Source organism: Spodoptera frugiperda, chromosome 31 (genome assembly GCF_023101765.2).
Source record: "Spodoptera frugiperda isolate SF20-4 chromosome 31, AGI-APGP_CSIRO_Sfru_2.0, whole genome shotgun sequence".
In the NCBI taxonomy this organism is placed as follows: Eukaryota; Metazoa; Arthropoda; class Insecta; order Lepidoptera; family Noctuidae; genus Spodoptera; species Spodoptera frugiperda.
The window spans coordinates 1,887,761-1,901,824 of record NC_064242.1 but is presented as its reverse complement, the minus strand read 5'-3'; the positions used below and the strand labels follow the sequence as shown (position 1 = coordinate 1,901,824).

The 14,064-nt window shown below is 36.0% G+C and overlaps 1 protein-coding gene and 1 non-coding gene across 6 annotated transcripts in view; both read left to right on the top strand.

Moving 5' to 3' along the window:
• LOC118276042 (protein TANC2) overlaps nucleotides 1–14,064 on the top strand; it is a 310,683-nt gene that overhangs the window by 191,927 nt on the left and 104,692 nt on the right. The window lies entirely within an intron of this gene.
• Nucleotides 4,216–4,377, top strand: LOC118276519 (U1 spliceosomal RNA). Its single transcript, XR_004783674.1, has one exon. It is a non-coding gene; the product is annotated as a U1 spliceosomal RNA (small nuclear RNA).

The window sequence follows — 14,064 nt, the reverse complement described above, 5'->3', positions numbered from 1 at the left end:
GTGTCAGACTCTTGCTGACTAATAAAAACCACCCTGTTCCTACTCCTGCTTTTCGAGCCGGAGCCTCAGTAAACCCGCTAGGTAGTAGCTCCAGATCAGGCATCAGCCCTGGTAGTCTTCATCTGTGGTGGTTTGATGGCTCTTTGAAGCGCGCGTAGAATGGTATACGGTTTTGAATTAAATCTGTGATATATCAGAATTAAGAATGAGACATCTAGTGCTGCATGTAGGCCTCTCTCAATGAGTTCCAAATCGTCCATTGATTTTGGTCAATGTAGTCTAATCTTCTGCTCCTGTTTCTTCCATTTTCTAATTTGCTTTCACTAACGATTAAGTTTCAAAAGAGTTTCATATTTTCTTCACCATTTAATCTGATTCAAAATCATATCTGTCATTAACTTAATGGTTTCTATGATTGAATATAAAATTATTTCCATTGCACACATGCTAACCCGTACTCGTTCATAATTATCACTGCTCGTAAAATGATATCCTGTAGCGCCCAATTAATTACATCAAAACCAATTTCTTTATGCAGTCCAATTTCTATTCCATCATTCTTATCTTCTCAGCTTTAAGGTTGAAAATCGAGACGTGGCTGTAGCATCGCCTTCCTTCATAAGTTTGTTCGCTTTATCTCAAATGCAGTGTGATGCAATAAATTGTTTCTTATTTCATGCGTACTAAAGTCTATAATTGTATATTTTTTAGTTGGAAAACCGTAAATGTTTTATTGTTTTTGTAATGAATGTTTTCTTAAGACATTCTTGTCCATAAATAGTATGAGCATAATGTAGCAGGCGCCGGCTTGTGTACTTACCTACATACGACGTCGATATCAACGACGATTGTCAACGTCTCTCTCTCTCTCTCTCTCTCTCTCTCTCTCTCTCTCTCTCTCTCTCTCTCTCTCTCTCTCTCTCTCTCTCTCTCTCTCTCTCTCTCTCTCTCTCTCTCTCTCTCTCTCTCTCTCTCTCTCTCTCTCTCTCTCTCTCTCTCTCTCTCTCTCTCTCTCTCTCTCTCTCTCTCTCTCTCTCTCTCTCTCTCTCTCTCTCTCTCTCTCTCTCTCTCTCTCTCTCTCTCTCTCTCTCTCTCTCTCTCTCTCTCTCTCTCTCTCTCTCTCTCTCTCTCTCTCTCTCTCTCTCTCTCTCTCTCTCTCTCTCTCTCTCTCTCTCTCTCTCTCTCTCTCTCTCTCTCTCTCGTGTAAATGGTTCAAAGTCTAATCAAATGATTGAAATTGGGTTTGGTGTTAAAAACCCAACGGCAAAGACAGTTCTAATCGGTTGAACAACAGCTATTATGAGACATTTGTCAAAAGACATGTGGGCTTTTATATTGACTCAATTAGAATATCGTAAACATTCTACCATTTTTAATTTTTTGGAGGGGAGAATCATCAAATCACTTTTCCCGCCATGTATAAGTCGAAAAGGAGTGTCAGAGTTTTTCTGACTAAATATCACCCCGTTCCTACCTCCCTTTCGAGCCGGGGTCACCCAGTAGTCCGCAGCTCCAAGTTGCTAGTTGATTGCTCAAGGGATTTTTTTATACACTGTCATCGTATATGGACATGTCACGGACTTCCATACTACACAATGATCTTTTGATTACAATTTGAACTCTATAAACACACTAACATTGAACTTGAATACACAACACAATAAACCTTTCTCAGCCCTGAAAATAGAACTCAATACAAGCTGAAGCAGACTAAAAATAACTCCAACGTATTCATAAGTCAGTAAGACACAAACAAAGTAAGTATATTTGCATAAATAATGAAACTTTCCGGTGTTAAGCCTTTAGTTAGAGAAACAAACTCTGATTCGCAGGAACGCGTGAACGGTATAAGAGGAAATGCAAATATACTGATGCAGACAGAAAAAGTAAAATGAGATTCTAATGTTTGTGAACAAGAAACGAAAGTTTTATTTATAGATACAACAATTTAACATTGTGTTTCTTATTAGCACCCTTTTTGCCAGTCAATGGTAGGCTTTATAGTTAATAGGAGCAGAGTTTTGTCAAAGAATAGGCATGGTTAACAAGTCTATAAATCCGTATGGACTTCACATTAAACTCTAATAAATACGTACAATGGTGGTCACATACACTTGATCACCACTAAGTCAATGTTAGCTTACACCTGATGAAATCTACTCTCTAACCAATGACCTTCAATTGACGAATGGATCAGGCTGGTGGACGATACCAGTAATTTTAACAGATTTCAGTAATTATTAGTCTCATATAAAAGAGGATGAGCAAAAAACAACACACTGGGTAACTAAAACAGTTCCAGCCTCAACCAACGTTGCATTTGCCCGACTTGAAAATCAAATTTTAGACCTTTTGCTTAGCAGTTGTGCTTCCAACCATTAAATTAATAAGGCGTGTACATACAACCATATCTCTAGGTTTAAGTATGTAGAAATGAAAGTGCTTTATTCTTATATAAAAAAGAAAACGTTACATTATGTTTTTATAGCATACTTATGGTGTTATGAATCTCTATTATGGACGTGTCAAAATAATCGTGAGAAGTGTTACATTTTATGAATTTTATTGGGCTTTATTATGTGGTGAAAATTGTCTTGAATAAAAGATAGCATAGGTTTATATGTTACATACATTTCTTGATTGAATTAAGTGAATGTTTTTTTTAAATAAGTGGTGATATTGTATTGTGTTATGTCGAGAAAAACAAACGTCATTGTTTTGTAGTGATTTTATTAATTTTTCTCTGTAACACTCAAATAAGTAAATAATTTGAATGATAATTAATAATTATACATACATTTGGATTTGAAAAAATTAACTAGGTAATGAATTTATTAAACTATTTAAAACAACTATTAACATTGGACTCTTAACAAACAACTGGTGAAAAGTGGGTATTAAATATCTACAAATATCACCTATTTAGTACATAAATATTATTACGTACACTTCTATTAGCACTTCGTAAATTCCCAACGTGACTATAAAGCTACCTATCGTCACGGCTCCTGCTCTAAACACGTTCATTGTACCTGAACGTGCAGTCTTCACAAACAGTTGCACAAGCTGCACTGTGATTAATCGTATAGACGACGACAAAAGTAATGGGAAATTTAATGTTACTCTATATTTAATTGAATGTCAATAAGAACTGTATTATTTCAATTCCAAATCTTCATTCAAATTCTTCTTCTTACGGTAATTCCACTTCATTCCTGAACGTCATTTTAATTTGTCCTTTGTGATTAGTATTACTATTATTTTCTCTTCTCAATCTTCCTAATTGCCGATTCCTGCTCTCCAAAAGGCCGATATTCATAGGCACCGGCGATCATGTGATCCGTCAGTTCGTTTACCGGCTTATAACATAAAAAATAATGTTGTGTTTATTTTAGTTGTGTTAAAGACCTTGCTTTCTCTCTGACTGCTAAAACTGAATTCTTTCAACTAATGTATTTACAACGTGATAACTTGCTAACTAATATATTTACCAACATTGAACTACTCAATACGTATAAAACATGATTACCTATTTTATTTATTATCAAACGTCCAACTGCACCACAATCTCCAAACCGAAAGGTTGAGATCGACTTTTATCAACAACTGTACATATTAGAAAGAGATTGTAACATGAACTCGTGACTTTACAATATCCTAAAACCTTTAGGGCTAACCGTAGCACTGATTTAATTTTCGGTTCCAACATCTTGATCTATAAATTGTCCAACATGAGTGTTCGCAACTCGCTTTGTTACTGATTTATTGTAACAGAACTGAAATTGTGTCGATTGGAAAATGTATCTTATCTTCATTTGTTTGAGAATCAGTTTTGAATGTTTGTAGACTTGCATCTTTTAAAAATACCACGAGTCAGCTCAACTGGACAACTACACTTTTTCAAAAAATCTTGTAATTATTATTAAATGCTTGTCTGTACTAAAATCAAAGTTTGTTTTATAATCCGAAGCAGAGACAGAGGGTCTCTGACAAAATATTTTAACGAAAACGAGAACACAAAGAGAGCTTGCTCCTCTATTGCTAATAATAGTAACCTTCACGACTCAGAGAGGGGGTTGTATTGAACAACGCAAAGGGGAGATTTTAGTACCGAATTCGCAACTAGATGGCGGTGTGCAATGACGTCATTTTCTGAATCGCGGTGTTAAGATTCTCCGGCGTTGAACGACCCTCGCGGCTCGCTCGCCGTACGGCATACTTACCTGGCATAGGGGAAACCGTGATCAAGTAGGCGGTTCCCCCAGGGCGAGATCCTCTCATTGCACTGCGATTGGGTTGACCTCTGCGATTATCCCTAATGCGGATAACTCGGATGCGTAATTTTTGGTAGTGGGGACTGCGTTCGCGCTGTCCCCCAAGAATTCCTTAAAAACTCTGTTAGATAGATAACTAAAATCTGTTGTAGTTACAAACAGAGAATGCTATTACCATGAAATCGGACTTAATGCTATTGTTATATGAAATTATGATTTCTTTGATTTCATTCAAAATGATGTGGTTTAATTCTTAAAAAATACTTAACACATTAAACCTGTTTTTTTTTATTGCGTTTTTTTTTTTGTAACATCACGCCTTTTATCCTCGAAGGGTAAGCAGAGGTGCACATTACGGCACGTAATGCCACTGTACAATGTACACCCACTTTTCACCAATTTAATTGCGTTAAAGTTGATATCCTCTTTTCACTTTCACACAACAACAGTAGCTATCTGTTTTATTTCCTATCAACTTCTGGTTATAAAATCCAACCACATTGAATAAGCAACTTGTACCTACCAAGTTTATTATTATTACATAAGCATACTATAGAACAAAACCCAACACAATCTACTGGATATGCAAAATTAACCGCAAAAGCCTTGTTTTCTAATGAAACTCATGTTCTTTGTATTTTATTCTTATGGCAACCGTGTTTGTAATACTTAATCAAAACTTCTTTGTTGGAATCGCGGTTTTTTCTTTATAGCGGATAACTGTTATCCGCAGCTGCTGAATTTTTGATGTGGTTTTCTTTGAATGCCTTCAATATATCCATTTATATATCAGGGGTATACATACCTGGTATACCTACTGGGTTGGCAGTAGTACTGAATATTGGAAACGTCTTTTATCTTCGAAGAGTAATCTGAGGTGCACATTACGGCACGTTAAGACTGTATCGTTGGTCGAGTGGTGGCCATTGCGACTGCCGGGCAAGTGGTCTCGGGTTCGATTCTCATCGCGGGCAAAGTATTACTAAGCTTTTTGAAAATTTCTCAGTAGTAGCAGTGGAATTGTGTCAGGTATATGGCAATAGGCTCACACCCTATTACATGGGACTTACAAAACTAGAGAAAAAGTGGGTGTAAATTGCCTTAAATACTTTTCATAAATAACCACTTAGGTACTAGTGTTGGTGCAAAGAGAAAAGAAATGTAGTAGGAAATGAGGACAACGAGGTTTTCTAATTAAGTACACATGTCCTCGTGCTAAAGAATCAAAGGGAAAGTACGGTAAAGGGCTCAGTCGACACAGGAAGTTTAGTAGCAGTTGTGTATGTTGTTTTAAACTCATTGAAATATCAACTAAAATCGTATATAAAAGAAATCTTGTTATAAATTTACTAGATACAAAACATATTGAAATTAAATTAAATGAATTTGTTTACTGTAAATAAGCTACAAGATATTCCTTCCGTACTTACATACATCGATATTCCTATAGAAATCTTCGACCAACTTTGAAAATTCACTTCGCCAAAAAATGTTACATAGTATTCTAGCAGAGAGAGCAGTGACACAGAGAGGGAATTGGAAGGAGGATAGGGAGGCCTTTGCCCTACAGTGGGACGATCATGACTGAAATCAAATCAAATCAATCAGTATTCTAACAAGTTTTTTATCAAAATTGCTAGTTCCAAGTTTCCCAAAATAAAACGACTGTGTCATCATTTTTCCTTAGTAATTGTTGTCACGAAAATCATCACTGTTTCTTAGAAAACATTCCTCATTGTGCTAAATGTTAATATCTATTGTTTATTTGTTCACAGGTATGTCCTCTTGGTATTTAAAGAATGCTTCTGTAAAGCACTGGACGTGTTTTAGCATAAACCTCGAATGCTAAATGATCTTTGGTTGGTAAGTGATTGTTTATTATCATCAAGTCTCCTTCTGCTTAGACAATGAGGAGTCTTAAAGGTTAGTAGCTATTTGGCGCTGACAGTAAACCATCACAGATTGGGCTTGGTAGGGCTAATGCAGACCCGGAGCTTCAGACTACCTAGCGGGTTACCGGGACACGGGACAAAAAACAGGAGTAGGAACGGGGAGTTTTTAGTCAGTAAGAGTCTGACACTGTCTTGCCCTAGGCGGGAGAAGAGATTAGATGATTTTCTCCTCTTAAAAAAGTATTGATAAAACGAAATCTCTATATAATTTTACCTGATGAATGAATAAATTCCTAGAATAATATATTAATATCATTGTCTATCTTAGAATCTCGTTGAAATATGAGGCAATTTGTAAGACAGAGATTTTTTTTAAAGGAAGTGTGTTTCTAAACTCTGGTACCATACAGTTAAGTAAGACTTCCAAAATTAACGCATTAACGCTTCATAAAACCATATAAAAAGCCCCTTTTATTTACCCTGGAATCAGTCACCATGGGATCTCAAGTTTATTTATTCCACACTAAAAACTTTATAGAGCCTATTTACTTGGTAGTAGAGTTCAAAATTGCTTGATTGTACCTCGTATGTTTGACGATGAAGTTTATATTATTTGCCGTTGATAAGTTAATTTGGTTTACGGTGTTTTGCCCCCTAACGTAAAGTTTGAATGTAGCTTGAAAGTTGGAGTGTTACTTAAAATAATGTTGAGACTACTTTAGGCTTTTATACATAAGTAATTGTGCTAAAATAAAAGGCTAAGTACGTCATTGTTTTTAAAAAACAATATTGCCTACATAAAGGCATATGGATAACTTTTTAAAAACATATTTAGAAATATCAGTTTCTTCTTTCTTCGAAGTCAAATTGACTTTGATAGGCGAACAATCCTCGACACGATCCTTAGAATCCGTTATCCATTACAACCCTCTAACTTAATTTGACCCCCTTTTTTAAGGGGGAAAATCATTCAATGACCACTCCCGCCTTGGGCGAAGCGAAAGGGAGTCAAACTCATACTAACTAAAAACCACCCTGTTCCTATCCTGCTTTTCAAACTGAAGCCTAGGTAATCGGTGACAGTCCGCAGTTCCGTGAAAATCCTGTCACACATAACTTAAAAACCCAACAGACTACCGCACTCAGAGACATTTAATGATTACTTAAACTATTCCTCAGTAACGATTTTGTATTGAAAACAATTGCTAAGGACTGGGTTAAGTAATCATTAAATGACTCTGTGTACGGCAGTAAGAAACATAATTACTTATCTACACATCTACATCTAGGTCCAACCGCTTTCCATTATCCATTACTCCAGAATCGAATTAACATTTAATAATGAAATGTGCGAACATATCGGTTCATAAATCTTGGCTGTTGGGGAGTCAGCACAAGTCGTGACTAAAATGCCATCGACGCTTGTGTTGTTAGTAATTTATTAACTAACACTTTTAAGCTTGTAACCAAGGTGGTGATTGTTTTAAGTTCACTCTTTGTTTTTGTGGGTGATAGTGAAACTGTTTATATTAGAGCTATTAGATATGATAATAATTTTGGCAAAGAAAATAGTAATGATATAGATGTAGATGAAATAACTGAACTATTAGTAAAAGTAATTGCTTTGAATATGCCTCTAAAATTAACTTTAAAAGACAGGTGAAAACAGGACAATCCAATTGTAGTAAACACTAAAACAAGTGCATGTTAAGATTATAGATTATTGGCCAAGTATAGGTAAAAAAGATGGTACCTTATAAATACCGAACGGTAAAGACGTAGCTTATTATGAAGATGATGATAATAGTAATGCCGATAAAAAATATGATAATACTCTTATAGACACTAAAGAGAAAAAGATTAGAACACCTGTTTTATTAGACACTGTCTTAAGATGATGTGTGAATAGAGAAAACGTTACGAAATAATCTCATTCGCTAATCACGTGTGAGAAAAAGCTTTCAAAGATCATATATGCTGTAAAACCATAAAAGATAATAGAGGAAATCGATCCAGTTTTGTAAGTGAGACATAAATCAGAGCTAAGTTTAAAAGCATTGTAAAGCTATTGACCTCTTTGTGAATGCATAAATCATAGTGGATTCACTTTTGTTGCTATTATCAGCTTATTAGTTTCTTTTACGCAACAAGACGATACTATCTATTTTGCATTTTCCTAAAAAGGTAGCAAATATTGCTTAATGCAAATATGTTCTACTAGTGTTGTTACTTAATATTAAAAATATGCTTATTTCTAGTTTAACTTATTAGATACCTATTATGCAATCAGCACTAGCTTTATCTAATAATGCTTACCTTGCTGCTTAAGTTACGGCATGAACAAACCAATTTGCATCATTCTAATAAGCATCTAAACCAAAATCATTAACAACAATCGCTTATTGTTCCACTCTATCACTTCCCTCATCACCATCATCTACAAAACAGTCATCACCATCCAAATCTATATCATTAATCACCATTTCATCTAGAAAGCTAATTATATCGTCGACAACTGATGACATTATCACAAAGATTATTCAACTAAATACCTCTTCACGGTTGGTGGACGGAAAACAATCATATCACAGATCGCCTGCTATGTCCGAGTTTAGTGACCTGCCTTGTAATATATCATAGTTTTTGTTCGCTGACAATGATAATATATCATCATATTTCTGTTCTGCAAAATGAGTAAAGCGACAGGTTTAGCCTAATCTTTTGTTGAAACAGAGTCAAGTTGAATGTTAAGATGTTAGTCCGATTTATTGTAAAAGGAAATTGCGATGGCTGTATTTTTGGATAGCAATTTGTTTTTAATTGGACGTTATTTATTTGTTTTGTATAAATAAATAAACTCATAACCAAAACAATCTATCGCTTCTTCCTTTTGCTTCTGCAAACTGCTAATCCAGAAATTGCCATTGATAGTTTGTCATCCCATAAACTTCAAATAATAAACAGCGATAGTCAAAACATCTAAACCATTGAATCACTTCATTGAAGAAAATCATTCAACACAATTTCTCAAAACATTACCAATTCTAAATCTACAGTAAATACTAACAGTTTTCGTAATGCCCAACACAATGCCTAACTTATAGTGAAGATAGAATAAAGTGCTATTGTTAACGGAAGAGAGCTTCGCTTTCATAAAGGTTACGGGTTCAAATTGTATTCCATTCACATCATTGCCTCTGTTTCTACCAAATGGCTCAAATAAGTATGACGTTTAACGCCATTCCTTCAAACTAAAATTCTATATGACCAATTATAGCTACTCAGATTTTCAAAAATGAATAACCAAAATTTTTTAAGTGGGGAATATCATCTAATGTTTTCTCCCGCCTTGGGCGAGGCGAGAGGGAATATCAGACTCTTACTGACTAAAAACCACCCCGTTTCTACTCCTAATTTTTGAGCCGAAGCCCCGATAAACTCGCTAGACAGTCCGCAGGTCCGGAATATCCAAAATTGGTTCAAGTATCACATGTTCCACAGTTGTGACTGCATCCACAAGACCACCGTAGGCTTCCATTTTATCGTGAAACCATTTAACAAATGAAGAATTCTTTTACAGATTTCTAAAATGCCTTCTGAGAGAGTAGGTGTCTAAATTCTTATCTATAGCTAGTACACGTTATAAATCGTCAGGAGTTTCTATTCCACATACCAAGAGTACAATAGTAGTAGCCTGACCTTTGTATCTTGGTCCGATAAGCAGCTGACACCCTCAATTCTTATCATTTCCAGATCTGTTTATAGGTATTATGTCAATACTGGTGTTTCTATGTCCTTTGGTAGATTGACCGATCGGATAGAAAAACTAAAACATCATGAATTTTTATTTTCGAAATTGATAGTTCTTCCTTTGTCTTGTCCTGTAATTGTCACCAATCCATAATTTAGACTGATGTATAAGCTACTTATTTTAAAATGAAAAAACTAGTCAACTCTAAGTCATCAAACAAACATGTTTCTCATTGTGTCACTTGCCCATTATCAAAATAAAGCAACACTTGCGATTACATCAAGCAAGATGTCATCCACATAATGTAGAAAACGAGACGAAAATTGAGAACAAGATCGTTATTAAACGCTCCACGAGAATCTGGAACATTGACAGCCATCAAGCACATATCACAGGTATCCATCTAAAAACCTCATAGTTCAAGTAAAAAACTGACTCGTGCCGCGAACTCACATCTAGTTCGCATTTAAATCGTCCATCTTAATAGGCCGCTTTCACAAACCCAACGATAAACAAAATCAAAACAACGCAGACATGAATCCGCATAAATTCTCTTGCATTCAATACGAAATGTACGTTATATCTGATCAGCGGTTGTCAATGCGAAAATGGCGGAGCGCAAACAATATCGGAGACGGTAAATGCCATCGGACGCACTACGGGCGTGGTCCGTTCGACAGGGAGAAATCGAAAAACGTACAACGATTTTGTTATACACAATGTATAATTTAGATATCGTCTTAACGGTCACTCCAATATTAGTCACGTTTTGCGATCGAAACGCTTCTGTGACCTCTCGCCACTTATATGGGCACTAGATATTTACACGCTAAAAGCCATTGTCAATGATCATCGTTTAATGAAATTTATTGTACCATAAAAACCGAAATTGTCTTGGGGCGTCATATTTGGATGGAGCATCTAATATTGATTGTAATTTATTTTATTGCTGGCGATATATCAGTGTGCAAATCAATATAGGAATCGATTTATTGATTTAGTATGTGTATCTTATTGTCACCATTGCCAAAAAGGAAAATTTCATTAGAAGATTTGGAGATCGTCGTATCGTCGACAATAGTTTCACCCACCTTAATGAGAGTCAGATAACTGGTGAAAAGTAAAAATCACATTTAATATCTTAGATCATCGTGTAATTTTACCTTTTGTATGGCTGTAGACTTGCTTTCTATTTTCCAGGACTAAAACAAATATTTCTGATACTATGCGTAAGTATGTTTCTGTCCAATCCTTAAAAGAAACAGGTGTAACGTTATTGTACGAGTATTTTCTATCGCTTCCTTATGGAATGAAGTGAAGCAGTCAGGTTGATTTAATGCCTCTATAACCATAATAACAGCGTAACAATGTCGTTGACTTTGAAAACGGCAATGTGAATGAATTGTATAGGATTACGGAACATAATGTTATACCTAAGTCGCTGTGGTTAGAAGGCTGGCTTTTCTAATTGAGATAACTACTTAGCGTTTACTTCTAAGGTAGGTACTGTAAGGTCAAGCTTGTTACTCCCGAAGGGGTTATACTCCAACAGAAGTGTAATTAGCCATCGTAATAATAGGCAACGAAACTTTTTATCACTATTGAAAATATTTTTATTTGATCTAAGGAAATCAAAACTAAGACGGCCGGCTTGACTGGAGTAATAACCACGGCGTCACAGAAAACCGACGTCAAACAACGGTTTCGTAATGTGACTGAGATTATCGGGGGCCCAATTACCCCCCTTCGCAATCTTTCCAAACCCCGATTCCCCAACAACCCTTAATATCCTATCCCCAAAAGGCACACTTGTAACGCCTCTGGTGTTTCGGGTGTCCATGGCCGGCGGCGATTGCTTTCCATCAAGTGATCCGTCTGCTCGTTTAAAAAAAAACATCATCGTCGCTATTAGTTTCATCAACCATTAAATCCACGACACAGTCTATAACACTTTTTAAATAGACACTTTCAATACCAACAAAATGATCCTCATCAAAAAATTAACCTCTACAAGAGAGGAGTGCAAATAAAAACTTCATGTATACGTTGTCAAGCTTCACTTTCGGTTTTGATTAAGTAATTGATTCTTGTCTAGATAAGACTGACGTGTCGGCCATAAAGAAAGCGATCCATATCTCCCGTGCATAATGTTACAGTGTTGTGTCGTGTGGTCAGTTTTTTGCTGGACACACCGGCACTTTGAATTGTTGGGCTTTTACAGTTCCGTTTGGTTGGGGAATAAAGTGTGTTGAAATTGTAGTGGGTTTTTTTGAAGCGCGTCTAGGTTAAAGATTACAGTATGATATTTTAATTTGTACATGGTTTTGAAAAGTAGTTACAGTTTACTTTAGATCTTTACAACATTAAAATGACCTAATTGAATAATGGAGATAAGGTGTCATTCTATTGTTGCCAGAATTTCAATCAGGATTGGAATTTTGGCTGGTATTTGTACCAGGGAAACCCGAATTCCTTCATGTGTGTTCAAGCGCTGCATACCTTGGCAGCTGCCATTAAAATTTACACTTAAGATGTTCCAAAACCACAGAAGCATTATTAGACACGGCACAGCTTCAGCACGGTTATTTTGCTTTGGAAACAATATAAAATGCTGTAAGCGCGTTGTCACCTCGCAGCCCGCGCGCTTTCAGCCTTCTTGTATTGACTTTATGAAATATATCATACGACACAAGGATTTAATGTTCAAATTGAAATGACAAGTTATTGCTGGGCTTTAGCAGTGCCGTTAAAATGTGATATGTCCTTAAACAACATGTATCCGTTCAATTTAAATAAAGCCTTCAATTTTAATCGACCTTAATCGACGTCAGACTACCCAGATCACTTCAATCAAAAAATTTCCTTTACCAACCCAAACCATTACTGTAGGAACAAAGGCTTTCTCAAAACTTATCTGTCCATCAAACCAACGGCTGTAATAAAACAAACCGGAATATTAAGATGATGAACTGCACTCAGTTTTGAGAGCAACACACAAGACTCACGGAGTCACGAAAGTGAGTGCACGATTTATGGAGTACCAAGTCTGCTTGTGACAAACGCTTGGAAGGAATTAGGGCAGACAGTTATTTAATTGCAGTGTCAATGTTTTGAGTCATGGTTAAGATGATGGTATGCTGAGGTTTACTAATTTGCATAAACATTTTTCTCTAGTTCTAATATATTACTCGTCCCGATGTTATAAGGATGTCATGTATTGGGACCAATGCCACTCTCTCTGTTGTGTTCTAAGGGATCCGAAGTCGAAGTTCAGTAGCATTTTTGACAATTAAGGATTCCAGCTAGACCTTCCGCGTCTAGCGTTCACATTTTCGGAGCTGCGGGCTGCTCGAAGAGCAGAAGTAGGAACGAGGGTTTTTAATTAGTAAGAGTCTGACACTACCTATCACTCAACCAAGGTGGAAAAACCATTGAATGATTTCCCCCCCCTCAAAAAAAACCTTCACATTTTTGCCTAATCGTCCTTTTAGTAAGTGTTATCCTTAACGTGGGCTAGTTGAAAAAAGACTTTCTGTTACAAATATAATAATTTCGTATAATATATTTGTTATCCCTACCTTTCTTTAAACAATAGCAAACATCATATCAAGTTTCCTATCCACACATAAAAGTGAGAAAACAAGTCAAAATAGATTGTAATCGCAGTAGTAACATCTACGTCTACACAGACAGGTCGGTAACGTTCAAAGTCTTCGCATAATGTGTCGCGTTCAACGATAATGATCGCTTACAACCAGGCCCGTTAATTCATCGCCCACGGACACACTACTTCCTAAGATCTTAAAGCTATCAGTTAGTATAGCCTGTATTTTCTTTGTTAGTATATTATTATCATCTTTTTACGTCTTGGCTGTTTAGAGAATGGTTATGTTTCTGCATTTCTTGACAAAACCATTGTACCTACGTTCTTTAATATGCGTTAGTCCCGTTGTGATAATTTACCCTAATTTAAAATTAGTTGCATTTACTATGGATGTCTTCCTCTTTTTCGTCCTTGATAATCTGTATCAGCCGATATATTTGAAGTACTGAATCAAAATTGTACCTTTATAAAATTTTAACATCTACATTTCAAAATAGAATATCAACCAATCCTCATCCATCAACACTGCTCACGCTGTGAACT